We start from the raw sequence: 21,806 nt of genomic DNA on the forward strand, positions 1-21,806 counted from the left end.
CCCTGAGAAAGAACTAATCTGCCCACACCGGGATCTGGGACTTCTAGCCTCCAGATTGTAAGACGATAAATCTCTATTTTTTCAGCCACCCAGTTTGTAGTACCCTGTTACGACAGCCCTAACGAATTAATACATGCATACGAAACTCTGGCCCACTGCTGGCAAATGTGTCCAATTGGTTTAAAATTGTGACCTTTTCAGTGAAGTTTTTCCTGTCCTCCCTGTTTAGAAATATAATCCCAAACTTTGACATTCCCTGTCCTCCTTCCCTCCTTTATTTTTCTTCACTGCACTTACCAACATCTAAGTACAATCTGTTTTACTTCTCTTTTGTTTCTTGCCTTGTCTTCCTCTGCTAGAATATAATCTCGCTAATGGCAGAGACATATGTCTGTTTTGTTCCTTTTATAACCTAGAGGAATGCCTGGCACATAGTAGGTATTTGATAAATACTCATTGAGTATATGACAGCTGTTGGTAAAAGATGAATTGTCTCCCACAATACCTTTCCTAAATAATCGCATATATTCATCGAGTCCACTTAGTGCCAGGCACTGAACTAGGTGCTGGAGATACAGCAATAAATAAGATTTATTGTCTCTCTTCACAAACGGTTTATTTCTAGCAGAGGGAGACAAACATATAAGCAAACCAAAGAGGTGTCTGTTCCACGAGAAAAGTCTGTCCAGGGTAGGGTGGTGGTATGTTAACCTTTGAGGATCTTTCAAAACAAGAGTGGTTCCTTTCCCACACTCTTGATTCCATCCTCTATTTATTTTGTTTTGAGATGTTCACAAACAGGATTGATAAATTTTAATTCTACTCATTGAAGGCCTTGTGTTGCCCTCGCACTGCTTTCAGTGTTTGACTAGTCTTACAAGTTATTAGTCTTCCAAGGGCTCCCTTCCAAGCCTTTACCACCATTGCCTGTAGACTTGCACACAGAAAGCTATGGAGTGCGAAGTCAATCACAGAAAGGAGCGATAATTATGTTTTTTCAGTACATGACAATAGAGAAGCATCACAGGGTTCTGAGTCAGAATTCTAGCTCCTCCACTTCCGGGATGTGTCATTGTGAGCAAGTCACTTAAACTCTGAGTCACAACTTCCTTATCTGTAAAATACAAGTCGAATATGTGCCCTATTACTCTCATGCTTGCTTGTTGTTATTGAGGGTCTACAGAACGTTTGAGTGGAGAAGGGCCTTAGAAATCATCTAGTCTTCCTCCTCATTCTGCACATGAGGAAACTGAAATTTAGAGAGGTTAAACAAATTTATCCTGGGAGTACAGCTAATGAGTTCAGGATTCTGTTACACAGTTCATTCCACCATATCCCTATGACTTTCCGGGCTCTACCAACAATTCAAGTGGCAATAAAAATGTCTTCGGTTACTTTATAAACTGATATCTTAAAATTGATATGGAAGTGCCTCTTGATAACTGGTAAGAAAATCACAAAGCAACAAGTCTATTCTGTAGTCTACTATGGTTGAATGTTTATACCAAGCCAAGTTTTAAAAGGCTTGAGTTTCATGCCAGTAACATTACTTACAATTGCTAAATTCAATCCAAAAATTTATAGAATGGGAGAGATGAAAAGAGGGAACATCTTTGTTGTTTTTCTTTTCTTAAATTTACTCTGTCCCTGTTGCTTACATTTAAATGACAAATTCTCTTCTATCTCGAAGGAGGATTTAGCTGAAAGAAAGGTATTCCCTATTCAGAGCAGGAAATATTTTCTATTCATGAAACAAAGTTTGAAATTGAATTAAAATAATTTAATTACACTATATAATTACCTTCCACAATCTTTAAAGTCAAGAGGCCCATGGGATCTGGCTATTTGTAGAGATGTTTAATCCTTTTTTTTTACTTTAGTATTCATTAAACAAAGGTAATTCCTTCCTAATTCCCCTCTGACACACATTTTGCCTCGAAAAAAGAAAAGACCTTAAACAAATTATTCAGGCAAGAAACTCACTGAACAACTAAAACAATAGTTTCAAACAGATGACACTGTGTTTCAAGAACAAAAAAATGTTAAATAAACTATTGGGGCATGAATTAAGCTACCAACGGGAAATCTCAGGGAGCTGCAAATGCATGCCTGAGATCTCAATATCATTCCCAAGTTTAGCCATCGCTTAAAAGTCCTTTATGCAAATCTACACCAAACTAAGGCAAGGAGAAAGTAGAGGTGACTGAGACATGCATATCCAATTGTGAAAAATCTAGTTCCCAATTCTGAGACCCCTTAGTTTCTAGCAGGTGCACGTGGATGGTCGATTGTTTTCCTTTGAAAATTAGTGTCCCTAGCCACTGAATTTGCACTCTAGTGGTTGTCTATCTAATAATATGCTTCCTTCTTTAGCTAGAGGACCTAGACAGATCATGGCAAGAGGAAATTTGAGGGAAGAGGATTCTGGGAAGATGGGGGTCATAATGGAACGTGTGTGTGTGTGTGTGTGTGTGTGTGTGTGTGTGTGTTCAATAAATACTCCCACAAGGCAGAGCAATGTGGACCGAAAACTGTTAAACGGACAAACAGTATCTGCAGCAAGATTAGGTGACAGGAATTATCATGTAACACAAAAGAATCGATGGGGAGAACCACTTGATGGCAAAAAAAAAATTGTCTGATAAGAGCAACTATGCCAGAGTAAGTGGAGGGAAGCCGAAGTATTGTAGTTGTCCCAATCGCCCAAAAGTAGTAATTAAAATGTTCAATGGGCTGATGTAAGAAGAGCCGCTAAAATAGAGTAGGAGCTTTGCGAGCTTTACTTTATAGATGAGAGTGTGAAGGGACCACAAGAAAATCTTATGGTGCTGGAGTGACATAGGTTCTGTGAAGTGTCAAAACTAAGCAACCAAATCTTGCACCAACGACAATAACAATAACTGGGAGAAACTTCTGGAAATAGATTGCAAATTCAACAGGGAAGAGATTATAGTGATAGATGAAAGAATAAATTCGATCAAAGAGGGAGAGAGGAACAGAGTACCAAAGAAGAAAGGCTTATTTCTAACATTTACTGTTTGTTTTCTGTATGTCTAATAGTTTTTCGTTCTCATTTCCTCCATTATGGCTTCATTTTGTATTTAAATTTTTGTAGTGTACCATTTTGATTTCCTTCTCATTGCCATTCTATGTATTTTTGGATCTTTAATTTGTGGTTACCATGGGGATTGCAATTACTATTTTGAATTTATAAAAATGTAGGTTGCATTAATATCAACTTAAATTCAGTAACTACTGAATCTGTTCCTACAGAGCTCTGTCCCTCTTCTCCCTTCATGTTGTGGTTGTCGCAAATTACATCTTTATACATTCTGTCCCCATTAACATAGATTTGTAAGTATTACTTCATACATACAATTTTAAAAAACTTAGGAAATAAAAAATTACAAATCAAAAATGCAGTCCTGACTTATTTTTTTTTGTTTTATTTATTTTTGAGAGAGAGACAGAGACAGAATGTGAGTGAGGGAGGGGCAGAGAGAGAGGGAGACACAGAATCCCAAGCAGGCTCCAGGCTCTGAGCTGTCAGCACAGAGCCCGACGCGGAGCTTGAACTCACGAGCAGTGAGATCATGATCTGAGCTGAAGTCGGACGCTTAACCGACTGAGCCACCCAGGCGCCCCCAGTACTGACTTTTTTATTTACCCGTTAGTTAGTTATCTTTACTATAGTTGTTTTTTTTTTTTTTTAATGTCTTCATATTGACTTCAGATTCCTGTCTAGTGTCCTTTCATTTCAGCCTAAAGAACTCCTTTTATATCAACAATAGAGTATGGAAAGAGCCCAAATGTCCATCAACTGATGACTGGATAAAGAAGAGGTGGTGTTTACATATACAATGGAATATTACTCGGTGATCAGAAAGAATGAAATCTTGCCATTTGCAACAACGTGGCCGGAACTAGAGTGTATCATGCTAAACAAAATAAGTCAGTCAGAAAAAGACAAATATCATGATTTCACTCATCTGTAGAATTTAAGAAACACAACAGATGACCATAGGGGAAGGGAAGGAAAAAGAAGATAAAAAGAGAGAGGGAGGCAAACCATAAGAGGCTCTTAAATACAGAGAACAAACTGAGGGTTGCTGGAGGGGAGGTTCGTGGGGGGATGGGCTAAATGGGTGATGGGTACTAAGTAGGGCACTTGTTGGGATGAGCACTGGGTGTTCTATGGAAGTGATGAATCACTAAATCCTACTCCTGATACCACTATTACACTATATGTTGACTAACTTGGATTTAGATAAAATTTAAAAATTTATAATAATAAAAAAAGAACTCCTTTCAGCACTTCTTGTAAGTCTGTTAGCAGTGACCTCCCTCAGCTTTTGTTTATCTGGGGATGTTTTGATTTCTCCTTCAGTTTTTGAAGGATAGTTTTGCTGAATATGGAATTTGGGTTGGGATTTTTTTCAGCACTTAAAAAATGTTCCACTGCCTCCATCGTTTCTGATAAGAAATCTGTGGATATTGGAAATCTGTTGCTAACCTCTTATGTGCAACAAGTTGCCTATCTTTTGCAGCTGTCAACATTTTTGTTTTCTCTGTTTCTTTTGACATTTTGATTATAATATGTCTTGATGTGGCCTCTTTTGTTTACCTTTCTTGGAGTTAATTGATCTTCTTGCATGTGCAGTTTCATGCCTTTTTTTTTTTTTCAAATTTGTGAAATTTCTGGTCAATATCTTTTCAAACATTCTTCCCCTTGCTTTCTCTCCTTCTTGGATTCCCATTATACATACATGCTTACTCGTATCCCACATGTCTCTTGACCTTAGTTCTTTTTTTTTTTTTCATTCTTTTTTTTCCTCTGCTCTTCAGACTAGACAGTTTGTCTAATGTTCAAGTTCACTGATTCTTTATTCTGCTTAATCAAATCTGGTGTTGAGACCCTCTAGTGAATTTTTACTTCAGGTATTGTACTTTTCAGCTCCAGAATATCTGTTAGTTTTTTTTTTTTTTTAAGTTTCTATATATTTATTGATATTTTCTGTTCGTTCATTCTGGTTTCCTTTACCTCTTTTACTATGGTTTCCTTTAGCCTACTGAGCATGTTTAAGGTAGATTATTTAAAGTCTTCATCAAGTAAATCAAAGGTGTGTGCTTCCTTGAGTACAGTTACTATTCATTTCTTTTGCAAATGGACCATAAATCCCTGTACCTTAGCATTCATAATACTTTTTTTGTTGAAAACTAATCATTTTGTTGCATGTCTGAATATCAGAGCCTATCCTGCCTTATAGATTTATTTTGTTGCTTGTTGCAGGCTGTAGCTGTTTGTTTAGGGATATTTCTAAATTATTTTATAAAGTCTATATTCTTTTTTATATGTGGTGTCTAAAGTCTCCTCCTTTGGCTTGTGTTTAGCTAATGTTTTGACAGATTTTTTTTGAGTGCTAGGAGAAAAAGATGAGAGAGAAAGGGAAGGATGGAGGAAGGGACAAAGGAAGGGAGAAAGGAAGGGAGAGGTTGAGAGAGAGAGAGAGAGAGAGAACAAGAGAGGGAGAGAAAGAACAAAGAAAAATAACCTTTGCGCTGAGGCTAGAGACCAGCCAGAGGTGAAAATGCAATCTTCCCAGGTCTATTCTGAGCATGCATCTGCCCTGGGCATAGGTATGGCTTTCTAAATTTCCTGTTCTATGTGGCTATATGTCAATACCCAATATCTCAAAGAAACTGTCTCCCCAGGTTTTCCTTCCAGACTTCTGGTGCTTAAGCATAAGTTTTGCCCCAGATAACTGCAATAATTTGCCTCACATGTTTTTGAGGAATACGAACGCTTACCATTTTTTTTGTCCTGAGTGAGTCAGTTCCCAATTAGGTGAAACAAAGTCAGACACTGGTTAGAACAGACAAACAAAATCTTTGTAAATAATACCTGCTCTGCTCCACTAGAACCACACACCAGAGTTTCATCCTAGGAGTGTAGACTGCTAGCTCCAAGGCTACCACTGACCTGGGGAAAGGGGTTAAGGCAAGGACAAATAAAAATGCTACACATCTTTCCTATTGTGTTACAGTTGCCCTTTTTCTGAATTCAGCATGGGCTTGATTGTTGTGAACCTTTGACTATTTTCCAGTGTTGTGACCAAAGTGATTCTTAGAGTTTTCACTTGAGTTTTCAGTTGTGGCAAACTCCCATACAATATTATTTTAAGAAAAGAGAATAATGAACAGAATAATGTCCCTGTAGACAATGAGGGCACACGGGAAAGGTATGCTCACAAAACAGATAGTGTAAAAAATCGTCCCCCAAACCTAGAGAAGGTATAAAAGAACAGCATCAGATGGAATTATAAAGACTAAAAAGTAAGATTATTTGAGAAAAGGACAATGTGAAAACATATCAAAACTCAGGAAGGAATTGAAAATGAAAAGAAAAAACAAATATGGTAGAATTGAAAAATGAACTAGAAAAACATGACAGCAAACTAAAGCCATGGAAAATGCCTTGAGAATGATAAAATACAGAAAATAGGAAACTTTTTTTTCAATTTTGAAAGAAAAGAAGAAAGGGATAAAAGAGGTTTCAAAAGAAAGTGATAGAGATAGAAGATATTAAAGCATATTTTATATATGAGTTTCTTTCTCCCCCAGGAAGAAAAAAAACAATGGATCAAATATACGTAAAACCAAACAAATTAACCAACAAAAATTTAAATCAACAAAGCTTTTCTATAATAAATTAAGATTTAAAATATACCAAAAGGTATATATGGGAAAATCAATTGAAAGTGGTCAAGAGCATGAGACATTCAAGTTAAAAACAAATTTGACTTTTAGGGGAAATAAAAGCTTCTAACATCCAGGCAGCAAGGTGTGTGTTAGCGAAAGGAAAAACAGATTGTCATCAGACTTCACAGCAATTCCTTACCAAAAAGCAAAGGAAAAAAATGTATTAATTTTTTTAAAATTTTTTGATGTTTGTTTGTTTTTGAGAGAGAGAGAAAGAGAGAGTGTGAATGGGGGAGGGGCAGAGAGAGAGTGGGAAACAGAGAATCCGAAACAAGCTTCAGGCTCTGAGCTGTCAGCACAGAACCTGATGCGGGGCTCCAACTCAGGAATGGTGAGATCATGACCTGAGCTGAAGTCGGGCACTCAACCAACTGAGCCACTCAGGCACCCCAGGGAAAACACGTATTTAATATCCTGGAGGAAAGAAATATGACCTAAGCATTTTGTATCCAGCCAAACTGTTCTTCAAGGGAAAAGGCCACCAAAAAACCTCTTATGGATATGGAAGAAATCAGAGTATTCTTCCCATGAGCCTTTCATGAGGAATCTATTAGAGAAAAAACTCCAGAAAATAAAATAAATGGAGGAGTATTGGTATGAAGACAAGTGATTTGAAGTTGAACCTATGTAAATAGTTTACGTAACTACTTAACAATTAAATTTAAAAAGCCAGTTCTTTTTTTTATAGAGGTGTGATTTATATACTTCCAAATGCAGATTCTTTTTTTATTTTATTTAAATTCAAGTTAGTTAACATATAGTGTAATAATGGTTTTAGGAGTAGAATTTAGTGATTCATCACTTCCATAGAACACCCAGTGCTCATCCCAACAAGTGCCCTACTTAGTACCCATCACCCATTTAGCCCATCCCCCCACGAACCTCCCCTCCAGCAACCCTCAGTTTGTTCTCTGTATTTAAGAGCCTCTTATGGTTTGCCTCCCTCTCTCTTTTTATCTTCTTTTTCCTTCCCTTCCCCTATGGTCATCTGTTGTGTTTCTTAAATTCTACAGATGAGTGAAATCATGATATTTGTCTTTTTCTGACTGACTTATTTTGCTTAGTATGATACACTCTAGTTCTGGCCACATTGTTGCAAATGGCAAGATTTCATTCTTTCTGATCACCGAGTAATATTCCATTGTATATGTAAACACCACCTCTTCTTTATCCACTCATGGATAAGTCCAGTTGATGGACATTTGGGCTCTTTCCATACTCTGGCTATTGTTGATAGCATTGCTATAAACATTGGGGTGCATGTGCCCCTTTCAATCAGCATTTTTGTATCCTTTGGATAAATACCTAGTAGTACAATTGCTAGGGTGTAGGGTAGCTCTATTTTTAATTTTTTGAGGAACTTCCATACTGTTCTTCAGAGTGGCTGCGCCAGTTTGCATTCCCACCAATGGCCAAATGCACAGTTTCTTAAGTGTGCAGTTTGATGAATTTGGGGAATGTACCCACATCGATACCCACATCAATATATAGAATCTTTCCAATGCTCTGGAAAGCTTTGTGTCTCTTTCCAGTTAACCCCTGTCTCCAAAGGGAGTCACTATGAGTTTTATTACCCTTGCCATAAGTTAGTTGTGCCTATTCTGAAAATTCATATTAACAGAATCTTAGAGTATATACTCCTTTATTTCCAGCTTCATTTGCTTAGAATAAACTTTTGTGATTCATCCATGTATCACTACTGTGTTATTTTATTGCTGAGTAGAATATAATTGCATGAATATACCAGATGGACACTTGGGTTGTTTTCAGTTTGGGCTATTATGAATAATACTGCCATGCATATTTTTGTACAAGTCTTGTGAACTTCTATTACCCAGGAGAATTGATCTATTTCTCCTGGGTAAATATCTAGGAGGAAAATTGCTGTGTCATAGTGTTCAAATAGAGGTTTAATTTTATTAGAAATGCTAGCAATTTTTTCCAGAGTGAAAATACCATGTTATCCTCCATCAGCCAATGTATGAAAGTTTCCGTACTTCTGTATCCTTGCCAAGACCTTGTATTTTCATTAATGTAAGCAATTCCACTGGGTAGATACTGATATTTCATTTGGGATCAATTTAGATACTCCTAAATTATAATAATCTTAAGTATCTGTTCATGAACTAATTGGCGATTTCTGTATCTTGTTTCGTAAAGTATTGTTCAAATACTTTTCCAATTTTAGTTGCTTGTTATTGGTTAGTAAGAGTTTCTTAATCATTCAGATACCAGTCCTTTGTCATATATGTGCATTGCAAATATGTTTTCCATGTGATGAGGAGAGAGTTTTTTTAATACGAAGCCCAATTTATTTATTTTGTATTGTTTTAAGAGTAATGTCATTTGTGTTCTAAGAAAGTTTTGCTAAATAGAGATATTTTCTTCTAGGAGCCTTGAAGTTTCAGCTTCTTTATTTAGAACTGTGATCCATTCTAAATTACTTTTTATGTATAGCATAAGGTAGTTCACATTCGTTTCGATATAGATAGTAAGTTGCTCCAGCACCATTTGTTGAAAAGATTTTCTTCTTTTCATTGAATTTCATTATCACCTTTGTTGGAAATTGATTGTGTATGTGTGGGTCTAGATATAGATTGTCTATTCTGTTCTTTAATTCATTTGTTTATCTTTATGCCAGTACCACACTCTCTTGATTAATGTAGCTTTACAATACATATCGAAGACAGGCAGTTTGAGTCATCCAATTTTGTTCTTCCTTGACAAAATTGTTTTGGCTGCTCTGGAGCCTTGAGTTTCCATATGAATTTTAGAGTCAGCTTGTCAATTTCTAATTTTAAAAAGCCCGCTTCAGGATTGACATCTTAATAAGATTATGTTTTCCAATCCATAAATAATTTTTATAGCTCCAATTTCTCTGGGCAGTATCTTATAGTATTACTTGTAGAGTTCTGCAACATTTTTGTTAATTATTTCTAATTTATGTATTGATATTGTTATAAGTGTATTTTTTCTTGTTGTCCAGGCCATTCAATGATATATTGAAAACAGGCAGGGGGAATAGACATTCTTGTCCTAGTCCTGATATTAGGGGGTGAACATACAATGATTTCTCATGAATTGTGAATTAAACTGAAAATTTTCATAAATACTATTTATCAAATTTAGAAAGTTACCTTTTGGGGTGCCTGGGTGGCTCAGTCGGTTGAGTTTCCAACTTCAGCTCAGGTCACAATCTCACAGCTCGTGAGTTCGAGCCCCGCGTTGGGCTCTGTGCGGACAGCTCAGAGCCTGGAGCCTGCTTCTGCTTCTGTGTCTCCCTCTCTCTCTGCCTCTAACCCACTTGCATTCTGTCTCTCTCTCAAAAATAAATAACCATTAAAAAAAAAGTTTTAGAAAGTTACCTCCTATTCTTAGTTTGCTGAGAAGTTTGTAATGAACAAGTGTTCAATTTACTACATGTTTTTTCTGCATCTATTGAAATGATCATATCGTTTTTCTCCTTTATTCTATCTCTTTGGTGAATTATATTAACTTACTTTCAAATGTTAAACAACCTTTGCATTCCTGGAATTACCTCACTTGGTCATGATGTATTTTCCTTATGATACAAGTCTCCATTCAATTTTCCCACATTCTTTTCTCTTTTTTTTTTTTTTTTTTTTCAACGTTTATTTATTTTTGGGACAGAGAGAGACAGAGTATGAACGGGGGAGGGGCAGAGAGAGAGGGAGACACAGAATCAGAAACAGGCTCCAGGCTCTGAGCCATCAGCCCAGAGCCTGACGCGGGGCTCGAACTCACGGACCGCGAGATCGTGACCTGGCTGAAGTCGGACGCTTAACCGACTGCGCCACCCAGGCGCCCCGAATTTTCCCACATTCTTAAAGGATGTTTCTACCTATCTTTGTGGAATTCAATGACCTTTAATTTCTTTTCTCTAATAGCTAATTGCATTCTATAGAACTTGTTTAGTTACTGACACAAACACAATGCAAAGTAAACATTTTTGAGACAAGTGGGGAAATTGAACACTTCTACATATTTGATGATATTAACAAATTATTCTTACTTTTTTTCTTGGTCTGTTAATGGTGCCGTAGTTAAGCTTTTTACAATATCACTTTTTTTGTAAAGGGTTTGGACTATTCTAGTATATTTACCTTTCCATGTGTCTTTCAGAACCAACTTGCCTATGTCTACAAAGAATCATGTTGGGATTTTGTTTGAGATTGTGCTAAACGGTCTATCAATTTGAGGAGATTAACATCCTGTGTTAAGTTTTATAATTTTTGGCCATAGTATGTCTATTCAGAAAACATAGAGGGTTAGTGGTATGGGCAGAAATTGGGTCATTCATACATTGTTGATGGGAATGCAAAATGGTATAGCACTCTGGAAAATGGTCAGTTTCTTACAAAGATCAACATAGAATTACTGAACAACTCAACAATCCCATATTTAGGAATTTAGCCAAAAAGGGGAAAAAAAGCAAAACCTGTGCTCACATGAAAGTATTTTATAGTAGCACTATTCATAACTACCAAAACTGGAAAGAACTCATATGTCCATGAACTGTTGAGTGAATAAACAAGCTAGCACATCCATATTGTAGAATGCTAACGATTCAGCAATAAAAAGGAACAGTTTATTGATACATACAACTTGGATGAACTTCAAAACCTTGCGCTAAGTGAAAAAAGCCAGCCTTAAAGTGATACATACAGTGAGATTCAGTTTATATAACATTCTGGAAAAGGTAAAACTATAGGGAACAGAACAGATTAGTGATTGACAGAGATGAGGATAGAGAAGGTTCTGACTGCAAAGTTTCAACATGAGGGAATTTTTAGCATATGGGAAAAATAACTGAAATACACAATATTTAGCACATAGTGCAAAATGAATGCTACCTTGTTTTTAAAGTGAAAAGTAACTGGTACTTTATGCAAGAAATTTACAGGCCACGGGTCTCCTTTTCTTTTAAGTTATCTGAGAGATGCATGGAAGAGATCGTTACCTAAATTATGCAAACATTTGCCCTCCTCTACAATGTCCAAGGATTGTTAGAGCTCTGCTCATATCTTGGGGAAAAAAAGTAGCATTGAGCAGTCTAGGAACTGGCCCTTTAAGAAAGCAAATATAAACTATAAAATAAACAAAGACTTCAACAATCTAGAAGAAAAAAAATGAGGAACAGACACACATTATTAGAAAAAGGGGCAGCTAGAGAGGTTTTTTGTTTTGTTTTGTTTTGTTTTGTTTTTCTTTCTTTCTTTTTTTTTTTTTTTTATTTTAGAGAGAGAGAGAGCACGAGTGAGTGGGGAAGGGGGCAGAGGGAGAAAGAGAGAGAATCCTAAGCAGGCTCCATGCATTGGAGCCAAACCCAGGGATCGTGACCTGAGCCGAAATCAAGAGTTGGATGCTCAACTGACTGAGCCACCCAGGAACCCCTAAAGTGAAATTTTTTTTTAATTTTTTTTAACGTTTTATTTATTTTTGAGACAGGGAGAGACAGAGCATGAACAGGGGAGGGTCAGAGAGAGGGAGACACAGGATCCGAAACAGGCCCCAGGCTCCGTGCTGTCAGCACAGAGCCCGACGCGGGGCTCGAACTCATGGACTGCAAGATCATGACCTGAGCCGAAGTCGGCCGCTTAACCGACTGAGCCACCCAGGCGCCCCCCTAAAGTGATATTTTTAAAAACATGTACCAAATTATGTTAATCTCAAATACTCCTAATGTTTCCCATCAATGAAATTTTTAAAAATCTTTATCATGCCTATAAAGGTCAGTTTGATAGGTTTGCTTCTCGGGGCACCTGGGCGGCTTAGTCGGTTGAGAGTCAGACTTCAGCCCAGGTCATGATCTCACGGTTTGGTGAGTTTGAGCCCTGCGTCGGGCTCTGTGCTGACAGCTCAAGAGTCTGGAGCCGGCTTCAGATTCTGTGTCTTCCTCTCCTTGCCCTTCCCCTGTTCACACTCTGTCTCTCTCAAAAATAAATATTAAAAAAAAAAACTTAAAAAAAAAAAAATAAAAGAATGCTTCTCTTTCACTGCACTCTAGCAAACACCCCAAGCTCTTTCGTAGCTTTCATTTTCATATCAAATATTACCTCTTAGAGGTTTTTCTCCAGTTACCCCATTTCAATATCTTGAAATTCAATTGAATACCCCATTCAGTACCCCATTTCTTGCCACTATTCACTATCTCATCACCTGTTTATGTCTTTCATAGCGTTTTCTCACAATCCGTAATTGCCTCGTTTGTTTTTGTCTCTTCCCAATAGCCCTTAGTCATTGTGCCACTTTATCCCACTTCCTTTAAACATGCTGACGTTTATTTGGGGCAGCAAAATAATATACACCCATTATCACCGTATGTTGAGTCTGTAGTCCTAGATGTGGATCTAAAATTTACTGCACAAAAGACTATGCATATGAGTCTCCGTCCCTGACTTCTCTGTAGTTAAGGTGCTTTAGAGAGCTAGAACACTCTATGTGAATTGTGAAAATTAACCTGTTTTACATATTCTGTCACCTCCTACCCCCACCCCCACCACCACATCCTCATCCTCTAGGACAAAGGTCAGCAAACTTTTCCTTCAAGGGCCAGATAGTAAGTATTTTAGGCTTCCAGACCATCAGGACTCTCTCACAATAAAACTTTATTTGCACAAACTAGCAGCTGGATCTTTAGCCATAGTTTGCCAAATCCTGCTGTGAGGAGCACTAAACCTAAATAAATATTTAGTAATTTCCGTTATTCAAGTGGAGCTAGTTTTTACTGAGTTCTTCCTTCTCTATACTCACATTGTGTTTCCTTACATGATGGCAAGTTGGTTTGGGATCATTTATCTATATCTATAAATCCTGTCTCCTTTCCACTAGGTCATACTGAGTTTCACATATGGAATGTTGTAGAATAAATTTTTTAAAAATACATATCAAGACAAATAAAGAGAAGTAGCTAATTTTAATCAATGCTGCCCGTTCAGAGAACTCCATTTACCACGAAATCCATCCATTTAAAGCATATAATTCAATGTTTTCTTACCACGTTCACAGAATTCTGCAAGCATCACCACTGTCTAATTTGGGGACATTTCCATTACCCTCAAAAAGAAATTCATTACCAACGACAGTTTGTCTACTGCCTCAAACAGCTGACAATGACTAATCTGCTTTCTCTTCTGTGGAATTACCTATTGGGGACATTTTATATAAATGGAATCCTACAATATGTGGCCTTCTTTGCCTCCTTTGCCTTAGCATAATGTTCTCAACCTTCATGTTGTGGCATGAATTGGTACCTTCTTTTTATAGCTGATTTATATTACATTGTACGGGTATACTACATTTTTGTGTATCCATTCATCAGTTGATGAGCAGTTGGGTTGTTTCCACTTGGATCAATTATGAAAGATGCTACTATGGACATTTCTTGTACAAGGTTTGGATGAATATGTTTTCAATTCTCTTTATATACCAGAGAAGTGGAGCAGTGGAATTCCAGAGTCATATGGTAACCCAGTATTTAACTCTTTGAGGATCTCTCAAATTGTTTCTCACAGTGGCTATACCATTTTCCATTCTCATAAGCAACATAAAGAAGTTCAAACTTCTCTATAATACTTGTTATTTTCCATTATATTCCATCCACATCACTAGTGGATGTGAAGTGGTAATTCATTGTAGTTTTGATTTGCATCTCTCTAGTGGCTAATGATGGTGAGTATCTTTTCACATGCATACTGGCCATTTGTATATTTTCTTTAAAGACTGGTCTGTTTAAATATTTTGCCCATTTTAATTTGGGTTATTCATCTTTTTAATCATGAGTTGTAAAAATTCTTTATATTTTCTGGATAATGGATTTCATTACATATATGCTTTGCAAATATTTTCACCCATTTCATAGACTGTCTTTTCACTTTCTGATGGCATACATTAAAATTAATGAAAATATAATAGAGATAATCAACAAGTCACAGTTGGTTTTTGGAAAAAGATCAATACAATTGAGAAATCTTGAGCTAGACTGACCCAGAGAAAAACAGACAAAAGTCAAGTTACTAAAAGAAGGGATAAAGGAGAAACATCACTACTGACTAAAACCTTACAGGAATAAATTTAAGAAAAGGAGTGCCAGACATGCACATTGAAAACTACAATATATTGTTGAAACAAATTAAGGAATATCACTGTAAATGGAAGGCCATTCCATTTTTTTTTTTTTAATGCTTATTTTTGACACAGGGGGGAAGGGCAGAGAACGAGGGAGACAGAGGATCAGAAGCAGGCTCTGCACCAGCAACAGAGAGTCCCATGCGGGGCTCGAACTCACAAACCATGAGATCTTGACCTGAGATGAAGCCGGATACTCAACCAGTGAGCCACCCAGGCACCCCCAGGCCATTCCATTTTTATGGACTGAAAGGCATATTATTAAGATGGCAATACTTTCCAAATTGATCTACAGGTTCATAATAACCCCAGTCAATGTCCCAGCTACATTTACCCCACAAGTTGGCAGCTCATGTCACAATTCATATGGAAATTCAAAGGAACCCAAAATAGCCACAAACAATTCTGAAATATAAGCACCAAACTGACAGATTCATATTTCCCAATTTAAAAATTTACAACAATTGTAGCAACTGTGAGAAAAAGTAGTATGGTACTGACATAAAGATAAACATATAGAAGAATGGAATGGAATTTTAGAATCCAGATATAAGCCCTTATATTTATGGCCAATTGCTTTTTAAGACGGATGCCAAGATAATAAAATGGAGAATTTTTTTTTTAAACAAGTGATGCTGGGACCACGGGATATCCATATACAAAAGAAGGAACTTAGGCACCTACTTACACCATACACAAATATGAACTCAAAATGGATCATAGACCCAAATATAGAAGTTAAAATCTTAAGACTCAGAAGAAAGCATGGAAGTCAATATTTATGACTTCAGGTAAAACATAGTCTTTTTAGATATGACACCAAAAAATACATGGGTGACCAAAGGAAAAATAGATAAACTGGACTTCTAGTTAACATTTCCTTCTTTCTGCTAGCTTTGAGACAATCTTGCAGTTCCTTTTCTAGTTCCTCAAAGTGAAAAGTTAGGTTACTGCTTGGAATCTTTCCTCTTTTTTAAATGTAGGCATTTAGAAGTATAAATGTCCCTATAAACTTTGCTTTTACTGAATCCCATAAGTTTTGGGTTGTGTCTCCATTTTCATTCTTCTCAAAGTACTTTTTAATTTCTCTTGTGATTTCTTTATGATTCATTTGTTATTTAGGAGTGTTATTAAATTTCCACATATCTATTAATATTGAGACATTTTTATGTTCTAACTTAAAGCATATCCTCGAGAACATTCTGTGTGTACTTAAGAAGAATATGTATTCTGCTGTTGTTGGGCAACGTGTTCTATAAATGTCTGTTAAGTCTAGTTGGTTTATAGTATTCAAGTTTCCTATTTCTTTGTTGAGTCTTTACCTAGTTTTTTTGTCCATCTTTGAAATATAATATTAATCTCTGTCTACTTTTTGATTGGTTTGTTTAACCTGTTATGTTTAATGTAATTAATGGTAAATTAAGATTTATGTCTGTCATTTTCTATTTGTTTTCTGTATGCCTTATGTCTTTTTGTGCCTCTATTCCTCCTTCACTATGTTCTTTGATGTTAGTTACTTTCAAGTGTACCCTTTTTTCTTTTTTTTCTTCTTGTCTTCTTTTTTTTTTTTTATCTTAATGTTTCTCTTATTTTCTTAGTAGCTATCCTAGAGATTAAAATTAACATCTTAGGGGTGCCTGGTTGGCTCAGTCAGTTAAGCATCCAACTCTTGGTCTTGGTTCAGGTCATGATCTTGCTGTTCATGGGATTGAGCCCCACATGGGGGTCTGGGTGGACAGAATGGTACCTGCCTGGGATTCCCTCTCTCCTCTCTCTCTGCCTCTCCTCTGCTCGCATGCTCTCTCTCTCTCTCTCAAAATAAATAAACTTAAAAATATATTAAAAAATAAAATAACATCTTAATTTCTCACAGTCTAGGTAGGATTAATATCACATCAATTTCAATAGAATCAAAACTTTTGTCCCTATATTGCTCCCTTTCCTTTCCCCTTTTCTTTGTGCTGTTGTTATCATGCAAATTACATCTTTATATATTCTGTGCCTGTAACAGAGATATATGATTATTACTTTATGCAGTTGTCAATTAAATCATATAGGAAGGGAAAATGCTTTACAAATAAAAAATATTTATACTCTTTTTTATTTACTTATGTTGTTACATTTACCAGTGCTTTTATTTCTTCATGTGAATTCAAATCACTCTCAAGTGTCTTTCATTTACGCCTGAAGGATTCTTTTTAGGGTTTAGGGTTTAAGGAGTTCTTACAGGTCAGGTCAGCTAGCAACAAACTCTCAGCTTTTGTTTATCTACAAATGTCATAATTTCTCCTTTGGTTTTTGAAGGATATCTTTGTTCCTAGTCTATCTCTTTCAGCTTCCATATTTACTGATGAGAAGTTAGCTGTCAATGTTATTGAGTATCCCTTGTACTTGATGGATCAACTTTCCTTTGCTGCTTTCACGATTCTCTAGTTTTGTTTTTGTCATTCGAAAGTTTAACTATGTGAGCATGTGGTCCAGTTTTTCTACTTGGAGTTCTTTCAGCTTCCTGGATGTAGATTAATAGTTTTCATTAAATTGGGAAAGTTTTCAGCCATTACTTTTTGTTTTTCAAATATTCTTTCTGCTCCTTTCTTTTATTCTTCTTTTGGTATTCCCATTACATGTTTTTTGGTGTCTTTAATTGCATCCCACAGGTTTCTGGAGCTCTGTTTCATTCTTCTTCATTCATTTACTTTCTGTTCCTCAGACTGGATACTCTCAAGTGACCGTGTTTAAGTGTGTTATTTTCTTCTGCTGGCTTGAGTCTCCTGTCTGCTGTTGAGCCTATCTGGTGAATTTTTCATTTCAGTCATTGAGCTTTTCAGGTCCACAATTTGGTTCTTTTTTATAATTTATATCTCTTTATTGATATTTTCTGTTTGGTCTAACATCACTGTCCTACTTTCCTTTAATTCTTTAGATGTGATTTTCTTTAGTTCATTGAACATATTTGTTCTATCTGATTCTGAGTCTGTCCAGTAAGTTCAACATCTAGGCTTCTCGAAGATAAAGTTTCTATTTCTTGCTTATATTCTGGAATACGGTACGTGCTTTTTTATTCCTTTATGTGTCTCATAATTTTTGTTTAACACTTGACAGTTAGGGTGCCTGGGTGGCTCAGTCGGTTCAGCGTCCGACCTCAGCTCAGGTCATGATCTCACGGTTTGTGGGTTCGAGCCCTGTGTTGGGCTCTGTGCTGACAGTTCAGAACCCGGAGCCTGCTTTGGATTCTGTGTCTCCCTCTCTTTCTCTTTGCCCCTCTCCTGCTTGCACTCTGTCTCTCTCTCCCTCAAAAGAAACATTTAAAAAATTAAAAACCTTGACATTTAAAATAGTATAATATGGAATTTTGGAAATCAGATACCATTCTCCAAAAGGATTTGTTGTTGGTACTCTCAGTTTTTCTTGCTTTTGTTGCTTGTTTCAGTGACTTTCGTAAACTAAAACTGCGAAGTCTGTATTCTGAGTTGTGTGTGGTCACGAAGACTCTATTTACTTAGCTAGTGATTTAACAGAGGTTTCCTTCAATGCTTTGCATCAATAAATTCTCAGCCTTTGCTAAGGGGGCTCTGTGTATATGTTGGAGCATGACTTCTATGTTCTAGCAGTCACTTTACAAATCTGTGCTCACCTTCACTTCCTGCTTGTGCCAAGCTTTAAGGTCAGCCAGAAATGAGAGATTAGTGTTTCTCATGTATTTCATGGGTATATACATAACCCTGCACGTGCTTTCTATAGTCCCAGAAATGTGTTGGAGCTTTTCAGAGCCTGCTACAAATATCTCATTCCCCAGATTTATGTTTTTTGGTCAATCTTTTACTTGTTCTAACTGCTATCATCACCTCAGGCAGCTGGAATGTTATACAAGTGTGGCTGATGGTTTTTAGCAAGTGTCCTAAGAATAAGACAACCTGCACTGGTCATGCTATGAGTCCGATCAAATGAAGATGAGTCATTTAAGTGGGGACTTTTCCAGGAGCTGCCAGAACAGGTCAAACAGTGACAATTCTTTATATAAGGCAATTTGGGGCCAGCCCCAAACTCTTTCTTCCTTCAGTGACTGCTTAGCTGTTGTTTTTCATGGCTAACATAAGTGTGAGGCTGTTGAATTTCAAGGTTACTGCAAACTGAGGAGAGGGGAATGGAAAAGGTCAAGATTAAGCACGTCACAATTGCTGTATACAGAGATTTGGCTCTTTTTCTTGAGTAAACATTCCTTGGACTTTTGCAAGCTGTCGGTTAATTACTTCAATTTCTAAAATGTTGATTTTGAATATTTTGTTAGTGTTCTTAGTGCTTTCATAAAAAAGTAGATTATCCAAAGGTTTTTACTCTGCCATTCCAGAAGGGCTTCCTTCGACCTAGAGCACCTATTGAACGAAAGTTTTTCACAGATTATTTGGGGGTGAATGATGGTTTAATTTTTGATACTATAGTTTTCAGTGAATAATAGTTTAATAGACTCTATTCCGTTATATATAATCTAGGTTTCTTTTATTTTTTTTCTATTAAGTTTATTAAAATATGTGTTTCTACTGTACTAAATTAATGGAATAGCATTTCTTCCCTCTCCCTTCTTCCCTCTCCTCTTTATCTATAAAGAAAAATATACAAACTACCGTCAAATGAGAGTTGTGTTCAGCTGACTTACTTGTGTACTGTTAAATTATGCATTAAAATTTTGACTTTAACTCAGGAAAATGGGCTTGTGTTTTGGCTCCAGTAGTGAGTCTACAACCTTGTCCAACTTTCTTGACCTTATTTTTGTACACTTGTTTCTCCGACTGTAATAAACAGTGACACAGAATACAATTTTGAGAATTCTAGCTCTCTTATTGTGCCCCTCCTACATTTTTCAAGCACCTCATCAAGATAAACAAAAAGCTCACCAGCCCAAGGTTTCATCTCATGCATAATGTGCTGTACTGTTATCAAAAATTCTGTTTTAAAGCACCTATGTTAGTAATTTCCAAGAAACAAACATTCCTTCAATACAGCAATACAAAGGAGCCCCCTAGTCCTGGGCAAAGAACACAGGATTTTATGAGCTTTGCAACGCATCACAGATATCATCCAGCAAATTTACCCTTGCTCAGAGGAAAAACAAATAATTCTATCCCACCAACTGGCTTTATCTGCATGATACCAACTGGAAGAATAATCGTGTTAGTTAACCAATTGTTTTGTTTCTGATGCCAAATAAGCTGTTTGGAAAACTAGCTCCATTGGAAGCATAATAATTTGAAAGATAATAACAGATTTTATACATATTTCATTGAGTCTGCTTCTGTGAACAAAGACTGTTTCCTTCATTTGGTAAGGCTCTCTTTCCAATTCAAGAAGTAGAGAGAATTCTTTCCTTCCCCTACCCACCACATTTTCCTTCAAAGGTAATCAAGTACATAGTTGCTATGCTCCAAATATTTATGTACCCTCAAAATTCATATATTGAAATCCTAACCTCCAAAGTTGATATTAGCTTGTGGGTAATTCAGGAGGTAAGTCATGACGGTAGAATCCACATGAATGGGACTAATGTCTTACAAAAAAAGGCTCCAGAGAGATCCCGAGCCCCTTCCATCATTGAGGGCATAGTGAAATGTTACTGGCAATGAACAACAAAGAGGACCCTCACCTGTCCCGTGCTGGTGCCTTGATCTTGGACATCATAGCCTCCAGAACTGTATTAAATAAATTGCTGTTGTTTCCAAGCTACACGGTCTGTAGTATTTTGTTACAGCAGCCCAAGCGAACTCAAACAGTAATAATGGTCTTTACACGTGTTATCTCAATTACTCCTTGTAATAACTTTGAGGCATCTTATATGATCATTCCTATTTTACAGATGAATAAACGGTGGACTTCTTCCTAGGTTCACAACCAGAAAATGACAAGTCCGAGATTCAACCCAGGACTGTCCGTGTGCCTATGAAGTTTCAACTTTGTGCATTTTTCCATAGTGCATCTAAAATCACACAAATAAAGAGAAAGAAATAAACAAAGCGAAAATGGCCAAAACAAAACCCAGGACATTCACAAAAGGGAAGATAGCACGTGTAAAACCACCAGAGAAATTTCAATACATAATCCCTTGCTTTGCCACAATAATTCCCTAGCCCCTGAGCTTCTGTACGTGTTTGGCATGTGCTCGATACGTAATTTCAGGGAAAATCCAGAGTTGAGGTGCCTGTTCATGTAGGCTGAACTCTTCCTCCAAGTTGCTCTGAAACTGTGATGTTCAGGGGCAGGTACAGCTGGGGATGGAGTAATTCAAGAGCGCTTCAATAATACAAACATGGAAAGGCTTTTGGACTCGAGTGCGTATGCGAAGCCACATATCAGGAACGGCTTTAAATTCAGCTGGTGAATTCTTTGCTACCAAAATTTTTATTTTCCTAACTAGTGCCTACCTTTGAGGGATAGGTTTGTGTGAGAGGAACAAGTGATTTTCATCTGCATAGCGGACTTCCTTATGAAAATCTTTTCGGAGGTTCTCTACCAACAGAGCAACTGGGGCTGACTTAAGCCTGAAACACAAACTTGGACTGTAGGGAAATTATTTTTAATTTTTACAATGTGTGTCTCACACACACACACACACACACACACACACACACACTAAGCCTTAGAACGCTTTAAGCCTTTTAAAAAAATCAATGTTGCATTTTCAGTATGCATGAATGAATACAAGATGTTCAGAATTTTTAGCTCTCCTATCATATTGCACATCTATATTTTTGAAATTATTCTTTAGTCTGGTAGCTTTAAGAGTAAACTGAGCATTGATTTCTTTTTATTCTATTGATTTCCCTGTGCATTTAAGTTTCTATTTGTGAGGCATATAAATAATGGAGATATCATCTCAATGGGCTTTGTCATTGACCATCTATGAACTT

This window comes from Leopardus geoffroyi, chromosome X (genome assembly GCF_018350155.1).
Source record: "Leopardus geoffroyi isolate Oge1 chromosome X, O.geoffroyi_Oge1_pat1.0, whole genome shotgun sequence".
In the NCBI taxonomy this organism is placed as follows: Eukaryota; Metazoa; Chordata; class Mammalia; order Carnivora; family Felidae; genus Leopardus; species Leopardus geoffroyi.